Below are 24,634 nucleotides of genomic sequence, written 5' to 3' on the forward strand. Positions count from 1 at the left end.
GCTGTGTGATAAAACTGCACATTTCAGAGTGGCCTTTTATTGTGGGCAGTCTAAGGCACACCTGTGCACTAATCATGGTGTCTAATCAGCATCTTTGTATGGCACACCTGTGAGGTGGGATGGATTATCTCAGCAAAGGAGAAGTGCTCACTATCACAGATTTCGACTGGTTTGTGAACAATATTTGAGGGAAATGGTGATATTGGGTATGTGGAAAAAGTTTTAGGTCTTTGAGTTCATCTCATACAAAATGGGAGCAAAACCAAAAGTTGCGTTTATATTTTTGTTGAGTATACAAACTATAATCCAGCAAACCAGCTATGTGATGGATGTGTCTTATATAGTGATATAAGTCCTTTAGAAACTATTATAAATACAACTGTCATAATTTCTGTTCAAACATGAAAACAGTTGTTTATATACACAAATTATAGAAATAATTAATGGAAAAATAAATGTATAAGCTTCAACAAGTAATATTTGTCATCCACTTGATACTGGAGCTTAGTAAATCACTTTCTAGACTGATTCACTGTGCCCCGAGTCACTGTGCCCCAGGTGCATGTGACACACATGAGTCATGTTATCAAATAGCTGGTAGACTGATAGCTGGTAGTCTTCTAACTAATAACAATTGTTTTGGGCCACCTTTCCTCTGTTGTGATAAATACAAAGACACTGACATCCACAAAATCTGCTTTTTATAGGAAAAAACTGACTTCACTTGTCACTTAGTTTTACCCTTAATGTATCCAAAAACAAAACAAAACACTAATTTATAATGGCAGAACTGCTGCAAATATATACAAGGTCTGTATCTGACCTTTTTATTTTTTGCAAAAACCATATGGATTTGAATCACGTGTATTTGCATCTGCCAAGCTTGAACCTTCGTGCGCATGCGTGAGTTTTTTCATGCCTGTCGGTTGCATGATTCGCCTGTGAGCAGGCTTTGTGTGAGCAATGGTCCACCACTCTCGTCGGATTTTTATTGCGAATAAAATGTCTGAACGATTTGGAGCTTTGCTGCATCAGCTTTTTCCAGAAACTGTGAGAGATCTCCAGGTGGACACCATTCAGAAAATTCAGATGGCTTTCAGGGACGATTTTATGGAGATTACACAGATTAAGGAGTGCTCCAGCCGGTTTAAAGACCACCCACAGCGTCTGAGAGTGCGGTGCACTCCGAGCGCCGATCGACAGGCTGAAACAACCAGATCATTTCCAACGTGAAGGCTTTGTTGATCCGGGACGTCGTCTGACTTCCACAAAAATGGCAGAAGATGTGGACATCAAGACTTTTTCGGCACATTCCACTGTTACAGGAGTTTTTTTCATGGAAAGAGAAGTGGAGGGATGCGCCACCGTGCCGCTCATGGCGCAGGACAAAAGCACCTCCGTGTTGGTCTCACAGGACGGCTTTCAGATGGCTTTCAGACGGCTTTCGGTGGCTTTTCAGTCGTGTGACTATCCGAGAAATTGTGGATGAGTTGGACATGCCAGAACATGTCCTTTGAGGCTTCATCATGGCGTTGCTTTGTGCCATGCGGCTCCACCGCGACGCGCGGAATTCCTCCGCACGTCTGTCTCAATGTGCCAAAAAAGTGCAGATGTCCACGTCTTCCGCAATTCCTGTGGAAGTCAGACGACGTCCCGGATCAACACAGCGTCCAGTGTGGAAATGAACGGCACATTTCACTGTTACAGGAGTTTTTGTCATGGAAAGAGGAGCTCATGCACAATTTCTCGGATAGTCACACAACTGAAAAGCCACTGAAAGCCATCTGAAAGCCGTCCTGTGAGACCAACACGGAGGTGCTTTTGTCCTGCGCCATGAGCGGCTCTGTGGCGCATCCCTCCGCTTCTCTTTCCATGAAAAAAAACCCTGTAACAGTGGAATGTGCCGAAAAAGTCTTGATGTCCACGTCTTCTGCCATTTTTGTGGAAGTCAGACGATGTCCCGGATCAACAAAGCCTTCACGTTGGAAATGATCTGGTTGTTTCAGTGGGGTTTCAGCCTGTCGATCAGCACTCGGAGTGCGCCGCGCTCTCAGATGCTGTGGGCAGTCTTTAAACCGGCTGGAGCACTCCTTAATCTGTTTAATACCCATAAAATTGTCCCTGAAAGCCATCTGAATTTTCCGAATGGTGTCCACCTGGAGGTCTCTCACAGTTTCTGGAAAAAATTTGATGCAGCAAAGCTCCAAATCGTTCAGACATTTATTCGCAATAAAAATCTGACGAGAGGGGTGGACCACTGCTCACACAAAGCCTGCTCACAGGCGAATGACGCAACCGACAGGCGTGAAAAAACTCACGCATGCGCACAAAGGTTCAAGATTGGCTGATGCAATCACATGTGATTCAAATCCATATTGTTTTTGCAAAAAATAAAAAGGTCGGATACTTTTCTAACAGACCTCGTATGTAGTTTTGCAGATATAGCTACTGATTCACTGTGCCCCTTGATTCACCGTGCCCTGGTTTCCTCTAGTGTTCTTTCTTTATTAGATTTGAAATAAAAATAATTCTGAATGAAAAAGACATGTTTTGTCTTTTTTTAGGTAAAGTCTTAACTGTTTTATTCATCAAAGGTCCAACTCCTTTGTCTTCATTTGGTCACCCACCTAAAACGTGTCACTTGCCACCACATTTTGTGATTTTTTTGCCTGTTTTGCAGCACCATAGGTGTCAAAGCTACAATACTATGACCATAGCAATACATTGAGAAAGATAATTAAAACCATCTCCTGTAAAGAAATGTTTCATGGATTTGAGCCCTTATTGAATTCACTAACTTATTTATTTATTTATTTGCATGTCAGTGCTCTACTGAATAGGCAGCAATGTGTAAGATTTAGCACTTAGATCTGTGGTCATTTGTACCTGTTCAAACCATAGCTGATGAGTTAAGTCTGATGTTTTCAAGCTCTTTACTGGCTGAGCGCATCTCCCTTAAGGCCTGTCTCCCATTGCCAGGTATTGGCACCAGGTATTGGCACTGACTGACATCCATCCATCCATCCATCTTCTACCGCTTAGTCCAATTAAGGGTCGCAGGGGGCTGGAGCCTATCCCAGCAGTCATAGAGCGCAAGGCGGGGTACACCCAGGACAGGACGCTAGTCTGTCGCAGGGCCACAAATAGACAAACAAACACAGACACACCCACACACACACCCACGAACAATTTCAAAGAGTCCAATCCACCTAACCCGCATGTCTTTGGTTGTGGGAGGAAACCGGAGCACCCGGAGGAAACCCACGCAAACACGGGGAGAACATGCAAACTCCACACAGAAAGGCCACGGGAATTGAACCCATGACCTTCTCGCTGTGAGGCAACAGTGCTAACCACTAAGCCACCGTGCTGCCCACTGACTGACATTTACATTCCAAATACAAGGAAATTTGGATTTATTTTCTACACCACCAGTCTAAAGTTCTGTGTCTCACAATTATCACCAGATCACTGTCAATTATACTATGTCCATATGGGCTAATAAAGTAAGTCCCTTTGACTGCTCCCTTGTTTTCACTTGGGGCCACCCGTTTGTGGTTATAATAAAATGTTACCATGCTAAAATGTATGTCTTAATATCTGAAAAAAATGTGTTCTTCTGAAGAATGTGACATGCCTTTCATGGGCTTATGGGCAATCATGGGCACTGTACAGATACTCCGATAACCGATAATTATCGAAGCTGATATTTTTGTTAGCGGATTAGCTTTTCAGATAAGTTTTAAAACCATCACCGGGCCAATTACTTTCTGATAAATTTAGTTCTGATAACTTCTAGACTGGGGCAGCACAGTGGCATAGTGGTTAGCGCTGTTGCCTCACAGCGAGAAGGTCATGGGTTCAATTCCCACAGCCTTTCTGTGTGGAGTTTGCATGTTCTCCCCGTGTGTGCTTGGGTTTCCTCCAAGTGCTCCGGTTTCCTCCCACATCCAAAGACATGCGGGTTAGGTGGATTGGGGTCTTTAAATTGTCCGTAGGTGTGTGTGTGTGTGTGTGGGTGTGTCTGTGTTTGTTTGTCTGTTTGTGGCCCTGTGACAGACTGGCGTCCTGTCCTGGGTGTACCCCGCCTCACGCTCTATGACTGCTGGGATGGGCTCCAGCATCCCGCGACCCATAATTGGACTAAGCGGTAGAAGATGTATGAATGGATGAATGAACTTCTAGACTGCTATTTTTTTTTTAAACATAGCTAGTAAGGTTAAAAACATCTATAATCTCTGCTGTCTGCTATGTATTTTGCAGCAGTGAGGTAGCTAGAAGGAGCGAAGCTCAACTCTGCTCACAGAGAAAGTGCCTGGGCACTAGACTACCACAACAAAAAAGATAAGTCATTATACTTTAACACCAGCCATGAGGCAGAGGTCTTGAAATGGGAAGCAGGTTTGACTTGTGGTTTTGATTTATAAATCAAATTATTCCAGATAGAATAACTACATTAATGTAAAATCTTAAAATGTAACTGATCGGATGTTATGATGCCTCACAGAGCGACTGATTGATGCTTTGTTATGACACCGCACCGCAAAGTGCATTATTTCAAAATTAACAGACATGTATTATATATCACTTTGTAGATTTTAAGAGTTTACATTAATGCAGTTATTCTATCTGGATTAATTTGATTTAGAAATCAAAACCATAAGTCAAACCTGCTTTCCATTTCAAGACCTCATGGCTGGCCCATCATTTGCTGTCTTCCCTACAGGAATGGGCAAGGTGCATAAAGACAGAAACACTGGCTCATTGGCTGTTTGGGTTTGTGACTGCCTTTGATTCTGTTAAAAGCTTTGGTGGTGTTTAAACTCAAATTTGGCTTGTTAGTAAATGTGAGCATACAGGAGACAAAATTGAAAGCTATCGGTTAGCTGTAGCTTCCGATACATTTTTAAGCAGTTTATTGGTTTAGCATTATGAAAGATAACTTTTCAGTTAGCTGATTAGCAGTTATTAAAGCTAACTTTTTGGTTAGCTGTGCCCACCAATGGTTATGGGTGTATATTATATTTCTGCAGGAGATTTAAAGAGGTCAGTGTATGGTGAGTCTTTGAACTACATGCACACACACAGCCTGGCCGACTGCTAATCCACCCCCACTGTGTACAGCTACTGCATGTCACTACAACTGCTGCCTGCTCAGATCAATGAAATCACTCTGCCCCAAAATAGAAAACAAATTTCATCATAACTGAATTTTAACTTTAATAAACCCCATGTTCAAGCAGAAACTATTTAATTCAAGATGTAATAATGAAGTAAAACCCAAAGCAATCTGTAAAATTAAATTAAAAGATGCATATCACCCTGATCTGCACAAATTATAGTCTGATTATTCGATTTTGTGGAACACGATGGGCCACAGCATCTCAACATTTTTGAACATGTTCAGACTTTTTTTGGTCACAATCTTCTACAGTTTCACTATGAGCACTGCTTGCACACTATTACATGCTGATTGTATCCAAATGTTTTTTAATCACGAAACCAATCAGGAGCTGGAAATCAGCAATGGGAGGCCAGTTTTATTTCATAAGCTGTGAACAGAGTAGGAAAGTTGCAAAAGTTACAGAGCAGATGACCTCCAGGGTTGGTGATCCCTGATTTAGGTCATTAGTGGCCTTCTTCATTATACCTTCAGAAGTAAAATGTGGGGAATGTTTGGGTCTAGTGATATCTATACGTATGTGCATTCACCTACCGTCTTTGGTTCCAGGTTCTCTGATGACAAAGAGAACTATGAGAGTGATGGCTACCACAGAAATCAACACAAACAAGAGGCTTAGGGTTATCTCCAAACCTGAGAGGCCTCGTCTCCCCATCTGACACAGAAAGACACACAGATACATGTAAACGTGAGCACACAATGTCATTACAGAGGGTGACATCATTAAAACCCATTGATAACACAGAGTCCACTAAAGGCAAAGTCTCAAATGTCTCAAAGTCTAAACTTAATGAGGCCCACAGGCACAAAACATTCACATGAACTGTGAAAACACAACTAGCAAATAGCAAACACACCTCTGATAGACACACAGACACACACACACACACACTTGCATTCACCTTGAACCCTGAGAAATGTTTCTGAAGTCCAGACAAAGAAGCCAAAATAACGTCAAAAATGTTAGTGAAAAAGAGTTGACAAAGCTGGCAGAAAGTCCAAACCTCACGTTTTTCAAAATCACCTGTCATATTTCTAAAGCAATTAGACTTCACTCCATGAAGACAAACACAAGGTGAATGTCTCTATGTGTTGTCGAGTGGGTGGGTCATAGCCGTCCTGTTTAATGTGCTGTGAAGAGCGGCCAAAGGCAAAGAGAATGACAGAGTCAAGTGTCTGCATGCTCCCCACGCGTTTGCAATCAGCTACACATCATTCTGAAGCACTAAAAAGTGCATGAAAACACACCGTGCAACATGCAGACATACAAATACTCACGAACCCTTGTGCTTTGCTCTTCTTCCATTTAACGAGTGTGCTGGATAAAAATAGCTTCACCCAGATCCCTTTACTTCTCTCAACACACTGACATTCTACTTCTTGTAAAAGTGCACACTCAACAGCGAAACCACACATGCATGTACAAGCACACAAGCATTGGTCTTCAAAACTCTCATTGATTTCTCCTTTATGGAAGTGTAATTCTATGGAAATGAAGTGGTGCAACACCACTAAAATAAAAAGAAGGAAAAAAAGACAAAATGTAGAATTTTAGAATGTGATACTGATCACATTTACCCATAGGTTTCATGTTCCAACATGATACTGATTATCACATTAAAGCTTGAACCTTATCATGGTAAAACGTGACAAGTTCCACATAATGAGATTAGTTGCTCTCAGGTGGGGCAGAGGTTTTTAATGACTGTCAGCTTAACAGCTGGAGACGTGTGATGGTATTTTTGTCACACATAGTATCGGATCGGGACTCGGTATCGGCAGATACTCAAAATCAGATGACTCAGAATCGGATTGGGGCCAAAAAAAACCTGATAGGGACATCCCTATTTTATTTTTTAATCTTATATTTTGTAAGCATTAGCAAGACACATATAAATCTATAAATGCTGTTTCTGTAACCAGATAATAACTCTGATGTAATTTACAACACCTGTTATGGAGATGTTAGCATTCTAAATAGTGGCACAGGAACATCACTATGAAACACATACTGAAATAAGTCAATTGAACTTTGAATCAATCAAACACTGAGGAAAAGCTCACAGGGACAGGATGTTTTTGTTTGATGCTTGCACAGTGTAAGTGATAATAACATCATGTTATTATATTTATTATTATAAGCACTTTTTGACAAAGCCTCGGGTTACAAATGAAATAATGGTGACTAACCATAGATGAACGGCAGCTGATGAACCATAGTGTAATCCAAAGTCATGTTATTGCATAATTATATGGAAGCAAAGTGCTTCCACTGCATCCCACTTCCCCGGCCTCAAAAAGAACAAAAAAAAAGAAAAAAAAAAAGAAACATAATGGTAAAACACATTCTACTGGGAATAGTTTCACATTTTAACATGATATTTTTCTTATTACAACATGGTCATGTGTGACACTTTAAAATATGATATTTATTACATTTTAACATGACAATTTAGGGTTGTTTTATATCATTTTAACATGATCGACTGGATCACATCGAAACAAGACACAGATCATCATAGTAAAATGTGAAAGATTACACATTATAATGGGAGAAGTTGCTGTCAGGTGGTGGCAGGGGCTATTTTCATAACAGCTTTAACAGCTGGAGAGACTTGTGAAGGACTTTTTGTCTGCACACATGAACCCTATCTTAATGTTAACAACTCTGAGCCAGTTATCAGTGTTTTCTTTTGGGAGAATTGTGAGCGCATAGCTTCTCTCTAGTATAGATGGTGCACCCACAAATAATTCAGATGTGTTTATTAAATGACTCAAGGATCTGTGGATCAATAAAAGGTTAGAAGTTTTTCTAATACAAGTGTGAGTTGCATGCACAGTTATGTGCCACAATACATATCATATTTTAACACGATAAAAATCGTGTTAAAATGTGGTACTTTTTTAAGATGTGTGATAGCATTAATTCTTCAGGTATGGATTACAAATTATTATATAATAAAATTCAAAGGAAAACAGCTACTCATTGCCAACATTACTGTTAAAATAAATATTTTTGAATCTATCCAAAATCGTGTTGATTAACTAAAATACAAGCAAGTGAGTAATTTTCTGATAAAGAAAAATCCTAGTGGTAACATGTTAACAACTAACCATAAACAAAAAATATCATTCCAAAAAGTCTGTAGTTTGATTATGATGTGTGAGTATAGTTTGTATAATTTGGGTTATAATAAATATACCTTAAAACAATAACTAAAAATAGTTGTTTTTGGTGAAGTGTCTTCTGCAGCATACTTACCTTAGGTCTTTTGAGGTCCCAAGACAAAGTGGTGCTCAGCTCAAGTGAGATACAACCTTTAATCTGCTAATTATGGTGATATGGGCTGACACTCCCATTGTTTACAGCAGCAGCATGCATGTGTGATTCAGTGCAAAACTATAGCCCCCTTCACACATAACATGATCGAAACAGAGTAGTGCACGAAGGAGGAATTGCATGCCAGTAGTAAAAAATCGGAGCTGCCTCCAACGCCTGGTACACCTGTCATTACAAATATTATGTGCAAATTATTTTAACGATATAAGCTTCTGTAAACTCTAGTGGAAAACTTTAGGTCAATGTCCATAAGTTAAGTTATACAATATGATATGATACGATACACTTTATTGTCCCCAAAGGGGACATTTGTACTGGACTTCAAAGTGCTCTGCAAACATTTTTGTCTCAAAATCAATAAATACAACAACAAAACAGTACACTGCTTACATGCCTATAGGAAATTCATCAGCATACTGCACATTTTTCAAGGTCACATTGTTGAGGCAAGGAAGAAAATTGAAAGGTACAAATGTTTATTTGAATGATCACTTTACAAAAACAAATGCAGACATTGCTAAAAAAAAAAAAAAAGCCAGATACTTAAGGAAAACAAACAAAATTCAGAATACATGGGTCAGGAATTGTAAAGTCTTCATTAAACTGAATGGGTCTCCTGAAGTAGGTAAGGTGCTGGTTATTAAGGACATAAAAGAGCTGGAAAAATATGAAATATGAGTCAATATTGTATGGAGAAATAAAAAAGTAAAACAAAACAAAACAAAAAAAACTGGTTCTAATTCACAAACCATTGAATCAAAACCCATAATCTCTACTTCAGGAGATGAAATAATACAACAGAGGATAATAAACCAGGAATTATTGGAATTAAAAGCAACTGAGTACACCGAACATAAGATAATGGATTTGGAAAACGAAATAGACCCTGATAATATGTTTTTTCGACTGATACCGTTCACTGCAACTACTATACGGAACAGGATTACAATAATACAGTTAAAACTGAAGGTAAATTATCAATTATCCACTTTAACAGCAGAAGTATGTACACAAACTTTAACAGTATCAAAGAATTTCTTCAGTAGTTTACAAAACCCTTTAGTATAATAACAATTTCAGAAACGTGGTTCAATGCGCAAAAAGGAATACAATTTGAGTTGGATGGTTATGATCTAAACTACATCAACAGAGTGAATAAAGGAGGTGGAGGTGTTGCTATATATGTGCGGAAAAATATTAAATTTAAGGTAATAGAAAGTATGACGTTAACAATAAAAGATGTGTTAGAATGTATATCAATAGAAATTTATAATGGAAACATTATTATAAGTTGTTTATATAGGGTGCCAGGCTCAAATATGGCTACATTTACAAACTGGGTGGACAGAATTTTCATCAATAAATAACAAAAAAATATTTATATGTGGAGATTATAACATTGATTTAATAAACCCCAATAGGCACACATCAACTGACGAATTTATAAACACAATGTACAGCATGAGCTTATACCCAGTTATCACCAGGCCAAGCAGAATTACATTGAATAGTGCAACTCTAATAGATAACATCTTCACAAACAATATAAAAACTAAAAATATAAGTGGTTTATTGATTTGTGACATAACTGACCATCTTCCTGTGTTCACTGAGTATGACTCCAATTGTAATTTTCAGGTAAAACCCCAATACTCTGCATTTAAATGAGTAAGAACCCAAAAAGCAATAGATCACCTCAATAATGACTTACCAAAACAGGACTGGCGCACTGTGTATAGGGAGAATGATGTGGATTGTGCCTTCAATAAATTTCTAGACATTTTCAATTCATTATATGAGATAAACTGTCCAATACGCCAAGTCAACAAAAACAGTACTGTCGCCAAAAGTCCATGGTTAACAAAAGGTCAACAAAATGCTTGTAAAAAGAAGAATACATTATACAGACAATTTGTTAGACTAAGGACAAAAGAATCTGAACATAGATATAAATTATATAAAAACAAACTAACTAATATGATCAGAGCCAGCAAGAAATTATATTATACCAATCTATTAAATAATAATAAAAATGACACCAAGAGAATCTGGGAAATTCTTAACACTATAATCAAAAATAAGGTAAGAGGTCATTCTTATCCAAATGATTTTATTGATAAGAACAAGGAAATCTATAATATGTATAACATAGTTAATGGTTTTAATAACTTCTTTGTTAATATTGGACCCGACTTGGCATGAAAAATTCCAGATGGTTGTAACAAGGAGCAGGAATCACTCATAAAAATCAATCCAAACACGTTTCTCTCCAGTGTTAATGAAGCCGAAATAATAGATATTGTTAATAAATGTAAAAATAAAAAATCAACTGACTGTTATGACATAGATATGAAGCTAGTAAAAACAATAATCAAAAGCATATCAAAACCCCTGACTCATATATGTAACTTGTCATTTCAAACTGGGACATTCCCAAACAAAATGAAGATGGCAAAAGTTATTCCACTATACAAAAATCGAAATAAACATATCTTCACAAACTACAGACCGGTCTCTCTACTTCCACTATTTTCCAAAATTTTAGAAAAGCTTTTTAACAACAGGTTAGGATCCTTTATAGAAAAATATAACATAATTAACGAATGTCAATATGGGTTTAGGTCTGGTAGGTCAACTTCACTTGCAATAATTGAAGCAATAGAAGAGATTACAAACACCTTAGATAGTAAAAACTATATAGTTGGAATATTCATTGATTTAAAGAAAGCATTTGACACACTCACTCAATTCTACTCAATTCTACTCAATAAATTGGAAAGATATGGTATCAGGGGAGTGGCTTGGAACTGGATTCAAAGCTATTTAATGGAGAGACATCAGTTTGTGCAGATGGGTGCATTTAAATCTGGGTGTTTGGGCATCCCTTGTGGGGTCCCACAGGGATCCATACTGGGTCCACATTTTTTTACTCTTTATATAAATGACATATTTAATGTGTCACAATTATTAAAATTATTATTATTTGCAGATTATACCAATATATTCTATTCCAGTGATAATTATAGCAAACTTATTAATGTGGTAAATAGTGAATTAATTAAGTTGAAAACTTGGTTGAATATTAATAAATTATCCCTAAATATAAATAAGACTAAAGTCATGTTTTTTGGAAATCATAATGTCAATTCTAATTTACCAATAAATATAGACGGTGTTGAAATAGATAAAGTGTCAGAAGTCAAATTTTTAGGGATAACCATCGATAGTAAATTAAGATGGAAGTCTCATATCAGCCACATACATAAAAAAGTTTCCAAGAATGTCTCTATTATGTACAAAGCAAAAATATTTTCTGGATCATAATGCATTATATTTATTGTATTGTTCTTTAATCTCTCCTTACTTAACATATTGTATAGAAATCTGGGGTAACAATTACAAAAGTTTGCTACATCCCCTCTGTATAATCCAAAAGCGGGCAATAAGAATCATCTATAAGGTAGGATATCTTGATAAAACAAATAGTCTATTTTTGCAATCCAAATTGTTGAAAATGCCAGATCTGGTTAATTTTTACACTGCACAATTATTATATAAAGCCAGTAAAAACTCATTACCCAGTAATAGTCTCTTCACCCAGAGAGAAGGAAGCTACAACTTGAGGGGATGTGGTAAGTTTAAAGTCAAGGCAGTGAGAACTACCAGGAAAAGTTTCTGTGTGTCCGTGTGTGGCATTAAGCTGTGGAATAGTTTTGCACCTCAGCTCAAGCGATGTCCTAACATCCATCAATTTAAAAAAAGATACAAAGAAATGGTTCTGTTGAAATTTTTGATCAGGATATGTCATTCAATGCACATATTAAACAAATATGTAGGACTGCTTTTTTGCATTTACGCAATATCTCTAAAATTAGAAAGGTCTTGTCTCAGAGTGATGCTGAAAAACTAATTCATGCATTTATTTCCTCTAGGCTGGACTATTGTAATTCATTATTATCAGGTTGTCCTAAAAGTTCCCTGAAAAGCCTTCATTTAATTCAAAATGCTGCAGCTAGAGTACTAACGGGGACTAGAAGGAGAGAGCATATCTCACCCATATTGGCCTCTCTTCATTGGCTTCCTGTTAATTCTAGAATAGAATTTAAAATTCTTCTTCTTACTTATAAGGTTTTGAATAATCAGGTCCCATCTTATCTTAGGAACCTCATAGTACCATATCACCCCAATAGAGCGCTTCGCTCTCAGACTGCAGGCTTACTTGTAGTTCCTAGGGTTTGTAAGAGTAGAATGGGAGGCAGAGCCTTCAGCTTTCAGGCTCCTCTCCTGTGGAACCAGCTCCCAATTCAGATCAGGGAGACAGACACCCTCTCTACTTTTAAGATTAGGCTTAAAACTTTCCTTTTTGCTAAAGCTTATAGTTAGGGCTGGATCAGGTGACCCTGAACCATCCCTTAGTTATGCTGCTATAGACTTAGACTGCTGGGGGGTTCCCATGATGCACTGAGTGTTTCTTTCTCTTTTTGCTCTGTATGCACCACTCTGCATTTAATCATTAGTGATTGATCTCTGCTCCCCTCCACAGCATGTCTTTTTCCTGGTTCTCTCCCTCAGCCCCAACCAGTCCCAGCAGAAGACTGCCCCTCCCTGAGCCTGGTTCTGCTGGAGGTTTCTTCCTGTTAAAAGGGAGTTTTTCCTTCCCACTGTTGCCAAGTGTTTGCTCACAGGGGGTCGTTTTGACCGTTGGGGTTTTTACATAATTATTGTATGGCCTTGCCTTACAATATAAAGCGCCTTGGGGCAACTGTTTGTTGTGATTTGGCGCTATATAAATAAAATTGATTGATTGAATTGATTGAAATACATGAATGAGGAGAGAGGTGCGTGATTGTCACGTCTTTTTAATTTATTTCTAGTTAATTTACCTTTGCTTTTTTGCCTTGTCAGCAATAGAGGGGGTCTCGCTAGGACACACAAACTTTCATAAAATACCTGGAATTATCCTGTACATCAATTTAATTATATATATCATAGACATAATTGTAAACTATATTATATATATAAAATAATAATAATAATAATAATAATAATGATAATAAAATCTTACTATATGTTTGTTAATATAATAGATGTTAACATATTTGCATAATACCTGTTATTGCCGGTGTCGAAACCATGGTCAAAAGTATTATTTTTATACATCATGATCCTGTAGTTGAAATGCTAGTCAAATAGAAGTATGAGAGGGGGAAACATGTATATGTATGTACGTATATATATATATATATGTGTGTGTGTATGTATATATGTGTATGTATAATATGTATGTATATGTGGGTGCATATGTATGTATATATACATATATGTATATTTATGTTTACATTTATATAAATATGTACATATGTAAGTTTAATGATACATAAAAAGACTTTTCCTTTTCTTTACCCCCTTTTACATCACTTACATCATTATCACCAGATCAGGGTCGGCAAGTGGGGGTCTGTTGCTCAAAGGTCTCCCCCTTCTGCCAGCAGACTCCAAAACCTTGTCTTTTAATGCAGAGCCTAGGACATTCAGCAAAGGGTGGACCTGTGTCAGGGGGCGACCCCTCTCTGGCAGCAGGTTTACAAAATACTTTGCATCTTTTAATGCACCACACACATGACAAATGGGGAAGGAGGGGAAGGGGAAAAAAAGAAAAAAAAGAAAGAAAAGAAAATAATAATAATAATAATAATAACAATAATATTAATAATAATAATGATAAATTAATAAAAAAGTTAAGGTAATTAAATTAATAAAATAATAAATTTAATGTAGCATAATTGTATATATGTATATGTATTATGTGTATACATGTGTGTATTTTGTGTATGTAGGTTTGCATGTATGATGTGTGTATATATATATATATATATATATATATATATATATATATATATATATATATATATATATATATATATATATATATATATATATATACGAGGTCTCTTAGATAATAAACCAACCCTTTTATTTTTTTTTTAACTATATGGATTTGAATGACATGCGATTACACCAATCATGCTTGAACCCTCGTGCGCATGCGTGAGTTTTTTCACGCGTGTCGGTGACGTCATTTCCCTGTGGGCAGGCCTTGAGTGAGATGTGGTCCCGCCCTCTTGGCTGAATTCCTTTGTTTCACACGCTGCTCGAGACGGCGCGCGTTGCTTTATCAACATTTTTTCTGGACCTGTGAGGAATATCCGAGTGGACACTATTCGAGAAATTAAGCTGGTTTTCTGTGAAAAGTTTAACGGCTGATGAGAGATTATGGGGTGTTTCTGTCGGTGTAAGGACTTCCCATGGAGCGGGACGTCCTGCAGCGCTTCCAGGCGCTGTCGTCGGCCTGTTTCGAGCTGAAAACATCCTAATTTAAGGCTTAATTCACCCAGGACATCGTGAGAGAACAGAGAAGATTCAGAAGAGGCCGGCATGAGGAATTTATGCGGACATTCCACTGTTTAAGGACATTTTTTTAATGAAAGACGTACGCGCAAATTCGCCGAGTCGTTTCCGTGACGACTCGGCAAATCTGTGTGCGCCGCGACAGGAAAAACACCTCCGTGTTGAAAACCATTTGTAGAATTCAGGCGGCTTTTAATGGCTTTCAACAAGTGAGTAACTGAGAAATTGTTTAACAGCTTGGGCATGTTCCAACTTGCCCGTTAAGATTTCCAACGGAGGTGTTTTTCCTGTCGCGACCCCCCGCGGTCGGGTCCAGCCCGACATGCGACTCTGCCCGCACGTTCTTTCATTACAAAATGACCGTTAACAATGGAATGTCCGAATAAACTCCTCATGCCGACTTCTTGTGAAAGTTCTCTGTTCTCTGACGACTTACTGCGTCAACAGAGCCTGAAATGTGGAAGTTTTCAACTTGAAACGGCGAGACGCTGCCGCCTCGAAGCGCAGATCGCCGTCAGGCGCCGTGGATCGTCCTTAAAGCGACACTACCAGACCAAAATCTCTCATCAGCCGTTAAAATTTTTACCGAAAACCAGCTGAATTTATTGAATGGTGTCCACTCAGTTGTGCCTTACAGTTTTGAAAATTTTTTTATCAAACAAAGCAACAGTCTCTGAGCCATTCCTAAACAATGAAAAAAATCGACGAGCGGGTGGACGACTCCTCACTCAAAGACTGCCCACAGGCGAATGACGTAACCGACAGGCGTGAAAAAACTCTCGCATGCCCACGAGGGTTCAAGCATGTCTGATGTAATCACACGTGATTCAAATCCATATGGTTTTTGAAAAAAATAATAAGGTCGGATACTTTTCTAATAGACCTTGTATATATATGTGTGTGTGTATATGTTGAGACAGAATTACCATCGACACACACAAGAATAGTCCTTTTAAATAGTCATTTTCTGAGTAAATGTGGGGAATTTATTGACATATGAAAATGGCTTAAGGAATGACACCAGCAATATCAATAGCAATTAAAACAAAATGGTAATAATAATAATAATAGAAAAAAAAAATTTGATTGACAATAATTATTGTCATTATTACTGTCTATTATAATTGTTTTTGTTATTATTATTATTATAGATACTCATCACTAATATATGATATCAATTACATAGTAATAAAAAAGGAATATTGGTCACACTCGGCAGGGGTGAGCTTTGATAAGCTTTGCTTCTGCCCACACCCTTTCGGACTCACAGGCTTGTTTATATAACATTCATATTATTGTTATGTTTCTGTTCTTTCGGATTTGTGTGTGTGCCGAATAAATCCATTCATTCATTCATTCATTCATTTTCCACACATCCACCTGTGTGTGTGCACATATATACATACATACACACACATACCCATATATATATATATATATATATATATATATATATATATATATATATATATATATATATACACATGCACCCACACATCTTCACACATGCATACAAATGTCTGTGCACAATGTGAAATAATATTGAAATATTGAATAATATCATGTGAAATAACACAGGGAAAAAGTATTGAACACCCGAAGAAAGGGAGGTGCAAAAAGGCACGGAAAGCTGTACATCTAGGAGGTTACTAATTGTAAATAATAAAAATAAAATAAAAAAACTCAGACATGTGCTATCAAGTTATTAAATGTTTAATAATGTTAGCATCATTCACAAATGTTAAATAAAATTTGTACATCTCAAATGACTGACTCTTCTCATATTCAATATACAACCCCAATTACAATGAAGTTGGGACATTGTGTATCTTGGGATAATTCAGGGGTCTCCAGTGACCTGGCCTCTCCCTGTCTCTCTTATCCCGCACGTCCGTTGATTTGAAAGAAGGTTTTGACCAGTTATTTAAATTTAAACACAATTACCCTGAGGGCTAAACCACTGCTCAGATAGTTATTAAACAGAATTTAAATGTCACAGAATTGAACAGAATTCTTGTTTTACAGAATGAGTGAGATAAACTAAATCATACCCGGAGGTTCTGAGGGTCCCAGGAGCTGAGAGCTTCCAACCAGATGTCTGGTGTTCCAGCAAGATCTCAGCAAAGAGGCACCCCAAACAGTGGGCTGGGCTCTGTTTTTATGCTCCTCTGTCTTCCTATGCAAGTACAATGAATCATGCTAATCTGAGGCATTGTCCTTCATCTGAGTGGTCTTCTTCGTGGCTTTGGTCCTGTCCACACGCGCCGTAGAGTCTTCTTGTTTCCTCTTTCTCCTAAAGTGACACCTGTGCCAAAACTGATAGGAAATAGTTTTGGGCAGAAAACTGTTAACTGAAAGACTGTCAGCAAGTCTCATCACCGCAGTTATAACACAAGAATATTAGCACATCTCAAAATTGCACAACATTCTGAGAAACAAGTACCACATATCAAGTTTAGTCTCCTCTGATGGTTTGTGGTCAGTACGGGCATCCTGTTCATACGCTGTTTGCAACATTTGGATGTTTCTCAATGTATCTTTCTGGGCCTCACTGAAAAAGAGACACATCACCTTTACAACACTTTGAAAATGATTATATAAGTAAATCATCTTTAAAACAGCATGCTAAAATAATAATTTTAATCAAAAGCAAATATAATCCTAAACATAACATGCCTTTAATTTGGTACACAGAATACACAGTTCAAAACCATACAAACATATATTTCAAAAGTATTTGAACATATAGATATCATCTAATTAACCTTAGCTATTGATAACATGTTTAATAAGTATCGATAAATATTGATCACTATGAGCATATGAGTAATATACTCAACAAAAATATAAACGCAACACTTTTGGTTTTGCTCCCATTTTGTATGAGATGAGCTCAAAGATCTAAAACTTTTTCCACATACACAATATCACCATTTCCCTCAAATATTGTTCACAAACCAGTCTAAATCTGTGATAGTGAGCACTTCTCCTTTGCTGAGATAATCCATCCCACCTCACAGGTGTGCCATATCAAGATGCTGATTAGACACCATGATTAGTGCACAGGTGTGCCTTAGACTGCCCACAATAAAAGGCCACTCTGAAAGGTGCAGTTTTATCACACAGCACAATGCCACAGATGTCGCAAGATTTGAGGGAGTGTGCAATTGGCATGCTGACAGCAGGAATGTCAACTAGAGCTGTTGCTCGTGTATTGAATGTTCATTTCTCTACCATAAGCCGTCTCCAAAGGCGTTTCAGAGAATTTGGCAGTACATCCAACCAGCCTTACAACCGCAGACCACGTGTAACCACACCAGCCCAGGACCTCCACATCCAGCATGTTCACCTCCAAGATCGTCTGAGACCAGCCACTCGGACAGCTGCTGAAACAATCGGTTTGCATAAGCAAAGAATTTCTGCACAAACTGTCAGAAACCGTCTCAGGGAAGCTCATCTGCATGCTCGTCGTCCTCAACGGGGTCTCGACCTGACTCCAGTTCGTCGTCGTAACCGACTTGAGTGAGCAAATGCTCACATTCGCTGGCGTTTGGCACATTGGAGAGGTGTTCTCTTCATGGATGAATCCCGGTTCACACTGTTCAGGGCAGATGGCAGACAGTGTGTGTGGCGTCGTGTGGGTGAGCGGTTTTCTGATGTCAATGTTGTGGATCGAGTGGCCCATGGTGGCGGTGGGGTTATGGTATGGGCAGGCGTCTGTTATGGACGAAGAACACAGGTGCATTTTATTGATGGCATTTTGAATGCACAGAGATACCGTGACGAGATCCTGAGGCCCATTGTTGTGCCATACATCCAAGAACATCACCTCATGTTGCAGCAGGATAATGCGCGGCCCCATGTTGCAAGGATCTGTACACAATTCTTGGAAGCTGAAAATGTCCCAGTTCTTGCATGGCCGGCATACTCACCGGACATGTCACCCATTGAGCATGTTTGGGATGCTCTGGACCGGCGTATACGACAGCATGTACCAGTTCCTGCCAATATCCAGCAACTTCGCACAGCCATTGAAGAGGAGTGGACCAACATTCCACAGGCCACAATTGACAACCTGATCAACTCTATGCGAAGGAGATGTGTTGCACTGCATGAGGCAAATGGTGGTCACACCAGATACTGACTGGTATCCCCCCCCAATAAAACAAAACTGCACCTTTCAGAGTGGCCTTTTATTGTGGGCAGTCTAAGGCACACCTGTGCACTAATCATGGTGTCTAATCAGCATCTTGATATGGCACACCTGTGAGGTGGGATGGATTATCTCAGCAAAGGAGAAGTGCTCACTATCACAGATTTAGACTGGTTTGTGAACAATATTTGAGGGAAATGGTGATATTGTGTATGTGGAAAAAGTTTTAGATCTTTGAGCTCATCTCATACAAAATGGGAGCAAAACCAAAAGTGTTGCGTTTATATTTTTGTTGAGTGTATATTCTTCAACAGCAACAAGCTCTATTAATACATAAATGATCACTTCCAAACATTAGAACACACTCATAAATGTAACAATATATTCTTGGCTCAATAAAAGATAAAGAATAATATGATGATTCTGAATGGAGGAAAAAACACAAATGGTTAATGCATATTTAAGCACATTTAGGATATATTCCTTCAAGTAAAATGTAAATAAAAACAGAATACAATGATTTGCAAATCCTCTTCAACCTATATTCAATCGAATACACCACAAAGACAAGTTATGTAATGTTCAAACTGTGAAAACATTTGCTTATTTTGAAATGGATGCCTGAAACACATTTCAAAAAACCTGGGACAGTGGTACTGTGTTACATCAACTTTCCTTCTAACAACACTCATTAAGTGTTTGGGAACTGAGGACACTAATTGTTGATGCTTTGTAGGTGGAATTCTTTCCTATTCTTGCTTGATGTACAACTTCAGTTGTTCAACAGTCCAGGGTCCGTTGTCGTATTTTTCGCTTCATAATGCGCCACACATTTTCAAAGGGCGACAGGTTTGGACTGCAGGCAGGCCAGTCTAGTACCTGCACGCTTTTACTACGAAGCCATGCTGTAACACGTGCAGAATGTGGCTTGGCATTGTCTTGCTGAAATAAGCAGGGACATCCCTGAAAAAGATGTTGCTTGGATGGCAGCATGCATTGCTCCAAAACCTGGATGTACCTTTCAGCACTGATGGTGCCATCACAGATGTGCAAGTTGTCCATGCCATGGGCACTAACACACCCCCATACCCTTGCAGATGCTGGCTTTTGAACTTAGCGCTGGTAACAGTCTGGATGGTGTTTTTCCTCTTTTGTCCAGAGGACACGACATCCATGATTTCCAAAAACAATTTTCCATTTTTGTGTCTGTCCATTTCAAATGAGCTTAGGCCCAGAGAAGTCGGCGGCATTTATGGATGTTGGTGATGTATGGCTTTCGCTTTGCATGGTAGAGTTTTAACTTGCACTTGTAGACGTAGTGACGAACTGTTAACTGACAATGGTTTTCTGAAGTGTTCCTGAACCCACACAGTATGATCTTTTACACAATGATGTCGGTTTTTAATGCAGTGCCGCTTGAGAGATCAAAGGTCACGGGCATTCAATGTTGGTTTTCAGTCTTGCCGCTTACATGTAGAAAGTTCTCCAGAGTCTCTGAATTTTCTGATTATGTTATAGACTGTAGATGATGGAATCCCTAAATTCCATGCAATTGAAAGTTGAGAAACATTGTTCTTAAAGTGTTAGACTATTTTTTCATGCAGTTTTTCACAAAGTGGTGATCCTCACCCCATCTTTGCTTGTGAATGGCTGAGACTTTTGGGGGTGCTCCTTTTATACCCAATCATGAGTGTCCTCAGTTCCCAAATGCTTATTGAGTGTTGTTAGAAAGAAAAGTGATGTAGCACAGTGATAAACATACAACTGTCACAGCTTTTTTGAAATGTGGTGCAGGCATTCATTTCAAAATGAGCAAATATTTGCACAAAAACAAAAAAGTCAGTGTGAACATTACATATCTTGTCTTCGTGGTATATTCAATTCAATATAGGTTGAAGAGGATTTGCAAATCATTGTATTCTGTTATTACTTACATTTTACACAATGTCCCAACTCCACTGGAATTGGGGTTGTATACATACAACTAACTATATACAGTACAACAGAAGTAGGCCAATATACTAACTATATGGACTACAGCTGTGTGATTCATATACAGAGTTGTTGTGCAAAAGGATGGAGGTTTGATTCTGCGTGTGAATTCACACTAATATTTGAATGAAGACAAAAATTATGCTTTATTCAACAGCAGTATAGCCTTTCAAATCAAGTCATCCCTGGAAGTTGGTCATCACACAGCAGTTGGTACACAGCTGGTTGACTGCCCCAGACAAGGTCAGAGGAAGAATGTGTTCCCAGATGTGATACTCCTTCACTCTGCGAATGCTCCTTCCAAAGGATTCGAAGTCGCGTGATTACTTTGGTTTTCAGAGCATTTTCTTTGCCAGGCTGTGCTGTGGTTAGATGTGAAATTAATTAATTTCTATTATTTCAGTAACAGTTATCTGCACATTTTAAAATTCTTAATACTAACAGTCACAATTTTCATTTGAAATTTTGAACTGAGTCATCTTGAAGGGTGATAAAATCTTTATAACCAGCTCCTTTACTTCAGCCTCCAGCTGCTGTATGCAGCATCCAGTGCACCTGTATGAGATGAGAGAAAATAACAAAAATGTGAAAGCTTTCTACAGCTCAATATTTACCTTTACTTGCTCGTGTTAGACTATTACTTTTAATTAAGCAGGATTATTTTACTATTAATTATTAATACATGGCATTTTAGTAACTGTACCTGTATACCATGCTGGCTGGATGCTGTGATTTTTATTTTATTTATTGAAATATATATGTGTGTGTGTGTGTGTGTGTGTGCGTGCGTGTGTGCGTGCGTGCGCAGCCCAGTCTCACATTTTTTTTTTCATGCTCCCATGACGAAATGAGTCAAATTTTCGTGACGTGGCTGTTTTAACTTACTATTACTAAACCCTACTCCAACCCCCAACCCTAACCTTAACCATAACCTAATCTTACTCCTTCCCCCCACCCTAACCATAACCACCCACAACCCCCCCGCTTCACTTTTAATTTCGTTCAGCCATCACAGAATGAATGAGAATGAATTTGTGCTGCCGTATCGAAAATGAGGCACTTTTCGTCACAATATCACAAACCAACAGATCAATGTATATTTCATGCTGCTGAATCATGACTTGCTGTGAGACCAGGTTGGCGTGTGTGCGTGTGTGCATGTACCTATACCTATATAAAGGAACACTTTTTAGTCAGTATAGCATCAAGTCAACTCATTTTTAGGATATTGATATGGTCAGTTAAGTAGCAGAGGAGTTATTAGTCAGTTTTTGCTGCTTTGCTTAATGAAATTAACAACAGGTGAACTAGAGGAGCAACAATGTGGTGACACCTAAAACAGAAATGGTTTCACAGGTAGAGGCCACTGACATTTGTCCCTCCTCATCTTACTGATTTCTCACTACTTGTGCATGTGGCTAGGGTCAGTGTCACTGCTGGCAGCATGGTGTTGTACCTGGACTCTATAGAGGTTGGAAAGGTAGACCAACTCCTCCAGGATGGCACATTGATATTTGCCTTTGCCAGCAGGTTTGCTGTGTCTCCCATCTTAGTCTTAAGAGCATGAAGGAGATTTTAAGAGGCAGGCAAGGACTATAGGAGAGCTGGACAGAGCCATAGAAGGTCCTTAATCCATCAGCAGGACCGATATCTGCTCCTTTGTACAAGAAGGAACAGGATGAGCACCGTGTGAGCCCTACAAAATGACCTCTAGTTGGCCACTAGTGTGAATGTGTTTCACAAAACAATCAGAAACAGACTTCATGAGGGTGGCCAGAGGGCTTGACATCCTGTCTTGGGCTTTGTGCTCACTAACCAGCACTGTAGAGCTGGAGTGGCATTTGCCACAGAACAGCAGAATTGGCACATCCTCCACTGGTGTCTTGTGCTTTTGACAAATGAGAGCAGGCTTAACCTGAGAATATGTAACAGACATAAAAGGGTCTGGAGACACTGTGGAGAGTGAAATGGTGCTTGCAGTATCTTTCAACAGGACTGGTTTGTTGGTGGGTCAGTGATGATCTGGGGAGGCATATCCCTTGAAGTACGCACAGACCTCTACAGGCTAGACAATGGCACCCCGACTAATATTAGGCATCGGGATGAAATGCTTGGACCCATTGTCAGACCCTATGCTGGTGCAGTGGTTTGTGGGTTCCTTCTGGTGCACAATAATGCCTGGCCTCATGTGGTGAGAGTATGCAGTTCCTGGAGGATGAAGGAATTGATAGCACTGACATGCCCCCACACTTGCCTGACCTAAATCCAATAGAACAACTCTGACACATTATGTTTCATTCATCCGACACGGCCAGGTTACACCTCAGACTGTCCAGGAACTACATATAATAAATCATGCCCTGGCCCAGATTGGAAGGAGAACCCCCAGGGCACAATCCGCCATCTAATTAGGAGCATGCCGCAACACTGTCTGCGCATGCATACAAGCGCATTGAGGGCTATAGAAACTACTGAGTACCATTGTGAATTGCTGCAATGAAATTTTAGGCTAAATGAACAAGGCTGCTGCATCCATTTTTTTTTTCACCAAAACATCAAATCAAGGCTTGCATCTCAGACATACCTTCTGGAATATTGTAGCTGAGCTTTCAGGTCTGCTTTTTAAGAAAATCCTCCTCTATACCAGTTCTTCATGAAGCTATATAACTGGGGATGCAAAATGCAAAACATGCACTATGCACAATTTCTCCAATCACAGCCAGAGAAGCCTATGGTTCTTCTGGTTTGTCTGTTTGTCTTGGTGGCTTTTCCTCTCTTCTCCTTCTTGCACAGCCACACAGTTTTTGAGAACTATCTACTCCATACAGATTTACTATAGAGTGCCATGCTGTTTGTACAGGGTATCCCAAAAAGTGCCAAAAAAACCCCCCCAAAAAAAACACTCTTTTGAATACTGTCATATGTTGAATATGTCATATGTTGTCTTGAAGTATATTCCAGGGAATTCTATCACCAGTGTTCTTTTCTAATTTCACCTCAGTTTGTAAGAGTTTTGGCATTCACAAGATCTGCTCAATATGTACATCCCTCCACTGGTTCAGCCAGATCTCCGTTTGTTAACATTGTGAACAGTTCTATCCATTTGAAACTTCTTTACAATCCTCAATATTGTCTTTCTGTCTGGAGCTTTTCTAACAACACAATGACATTGATATTGTCATTGGTCTCAAAGTCAAATTCACCAGTTGTCACTTTATGCTGGATTGTAAGCACCATCCTCATTGGATCAGTCTCAAACTACATCAGAAGAAATTCCTCACATATATGGTAAATGGACTGTAAATGGAGCACTTTACAATTATGCCCCACATTCACCCATTCACACAAACACATTCACACACCGATGCCAGGGTACTGCACAACTTTGGGATTAAGGACCTTGCCCAAGGGCCCATAATGATTTTCCAGTCAGGCTGGGGTTTGAAGAGAGGATCCTCTGGTCTCACATCCAACACTTAACCACTAGAACATCACCTCCCTATATATCATGATGTATGAAAAAAAACAACAACAAAAAACAGAATTCAGATTAGCCGTT

The sequence above is a fragment of the Thalassophryne amazonica genome, chromosome 4, assembly GCF_902500255.1.
Source record: "Thalassophryne amazonica chromosome 4, fThaAma1.1, whole genome shotgun sequence".
Lineage (NCBI taxonomy): Eukaryota > Metazoa > Chordata > Actinopteri > Batrachoidiformes > Batrachoididae > Thalassophryne > Thalassophryne amazonica.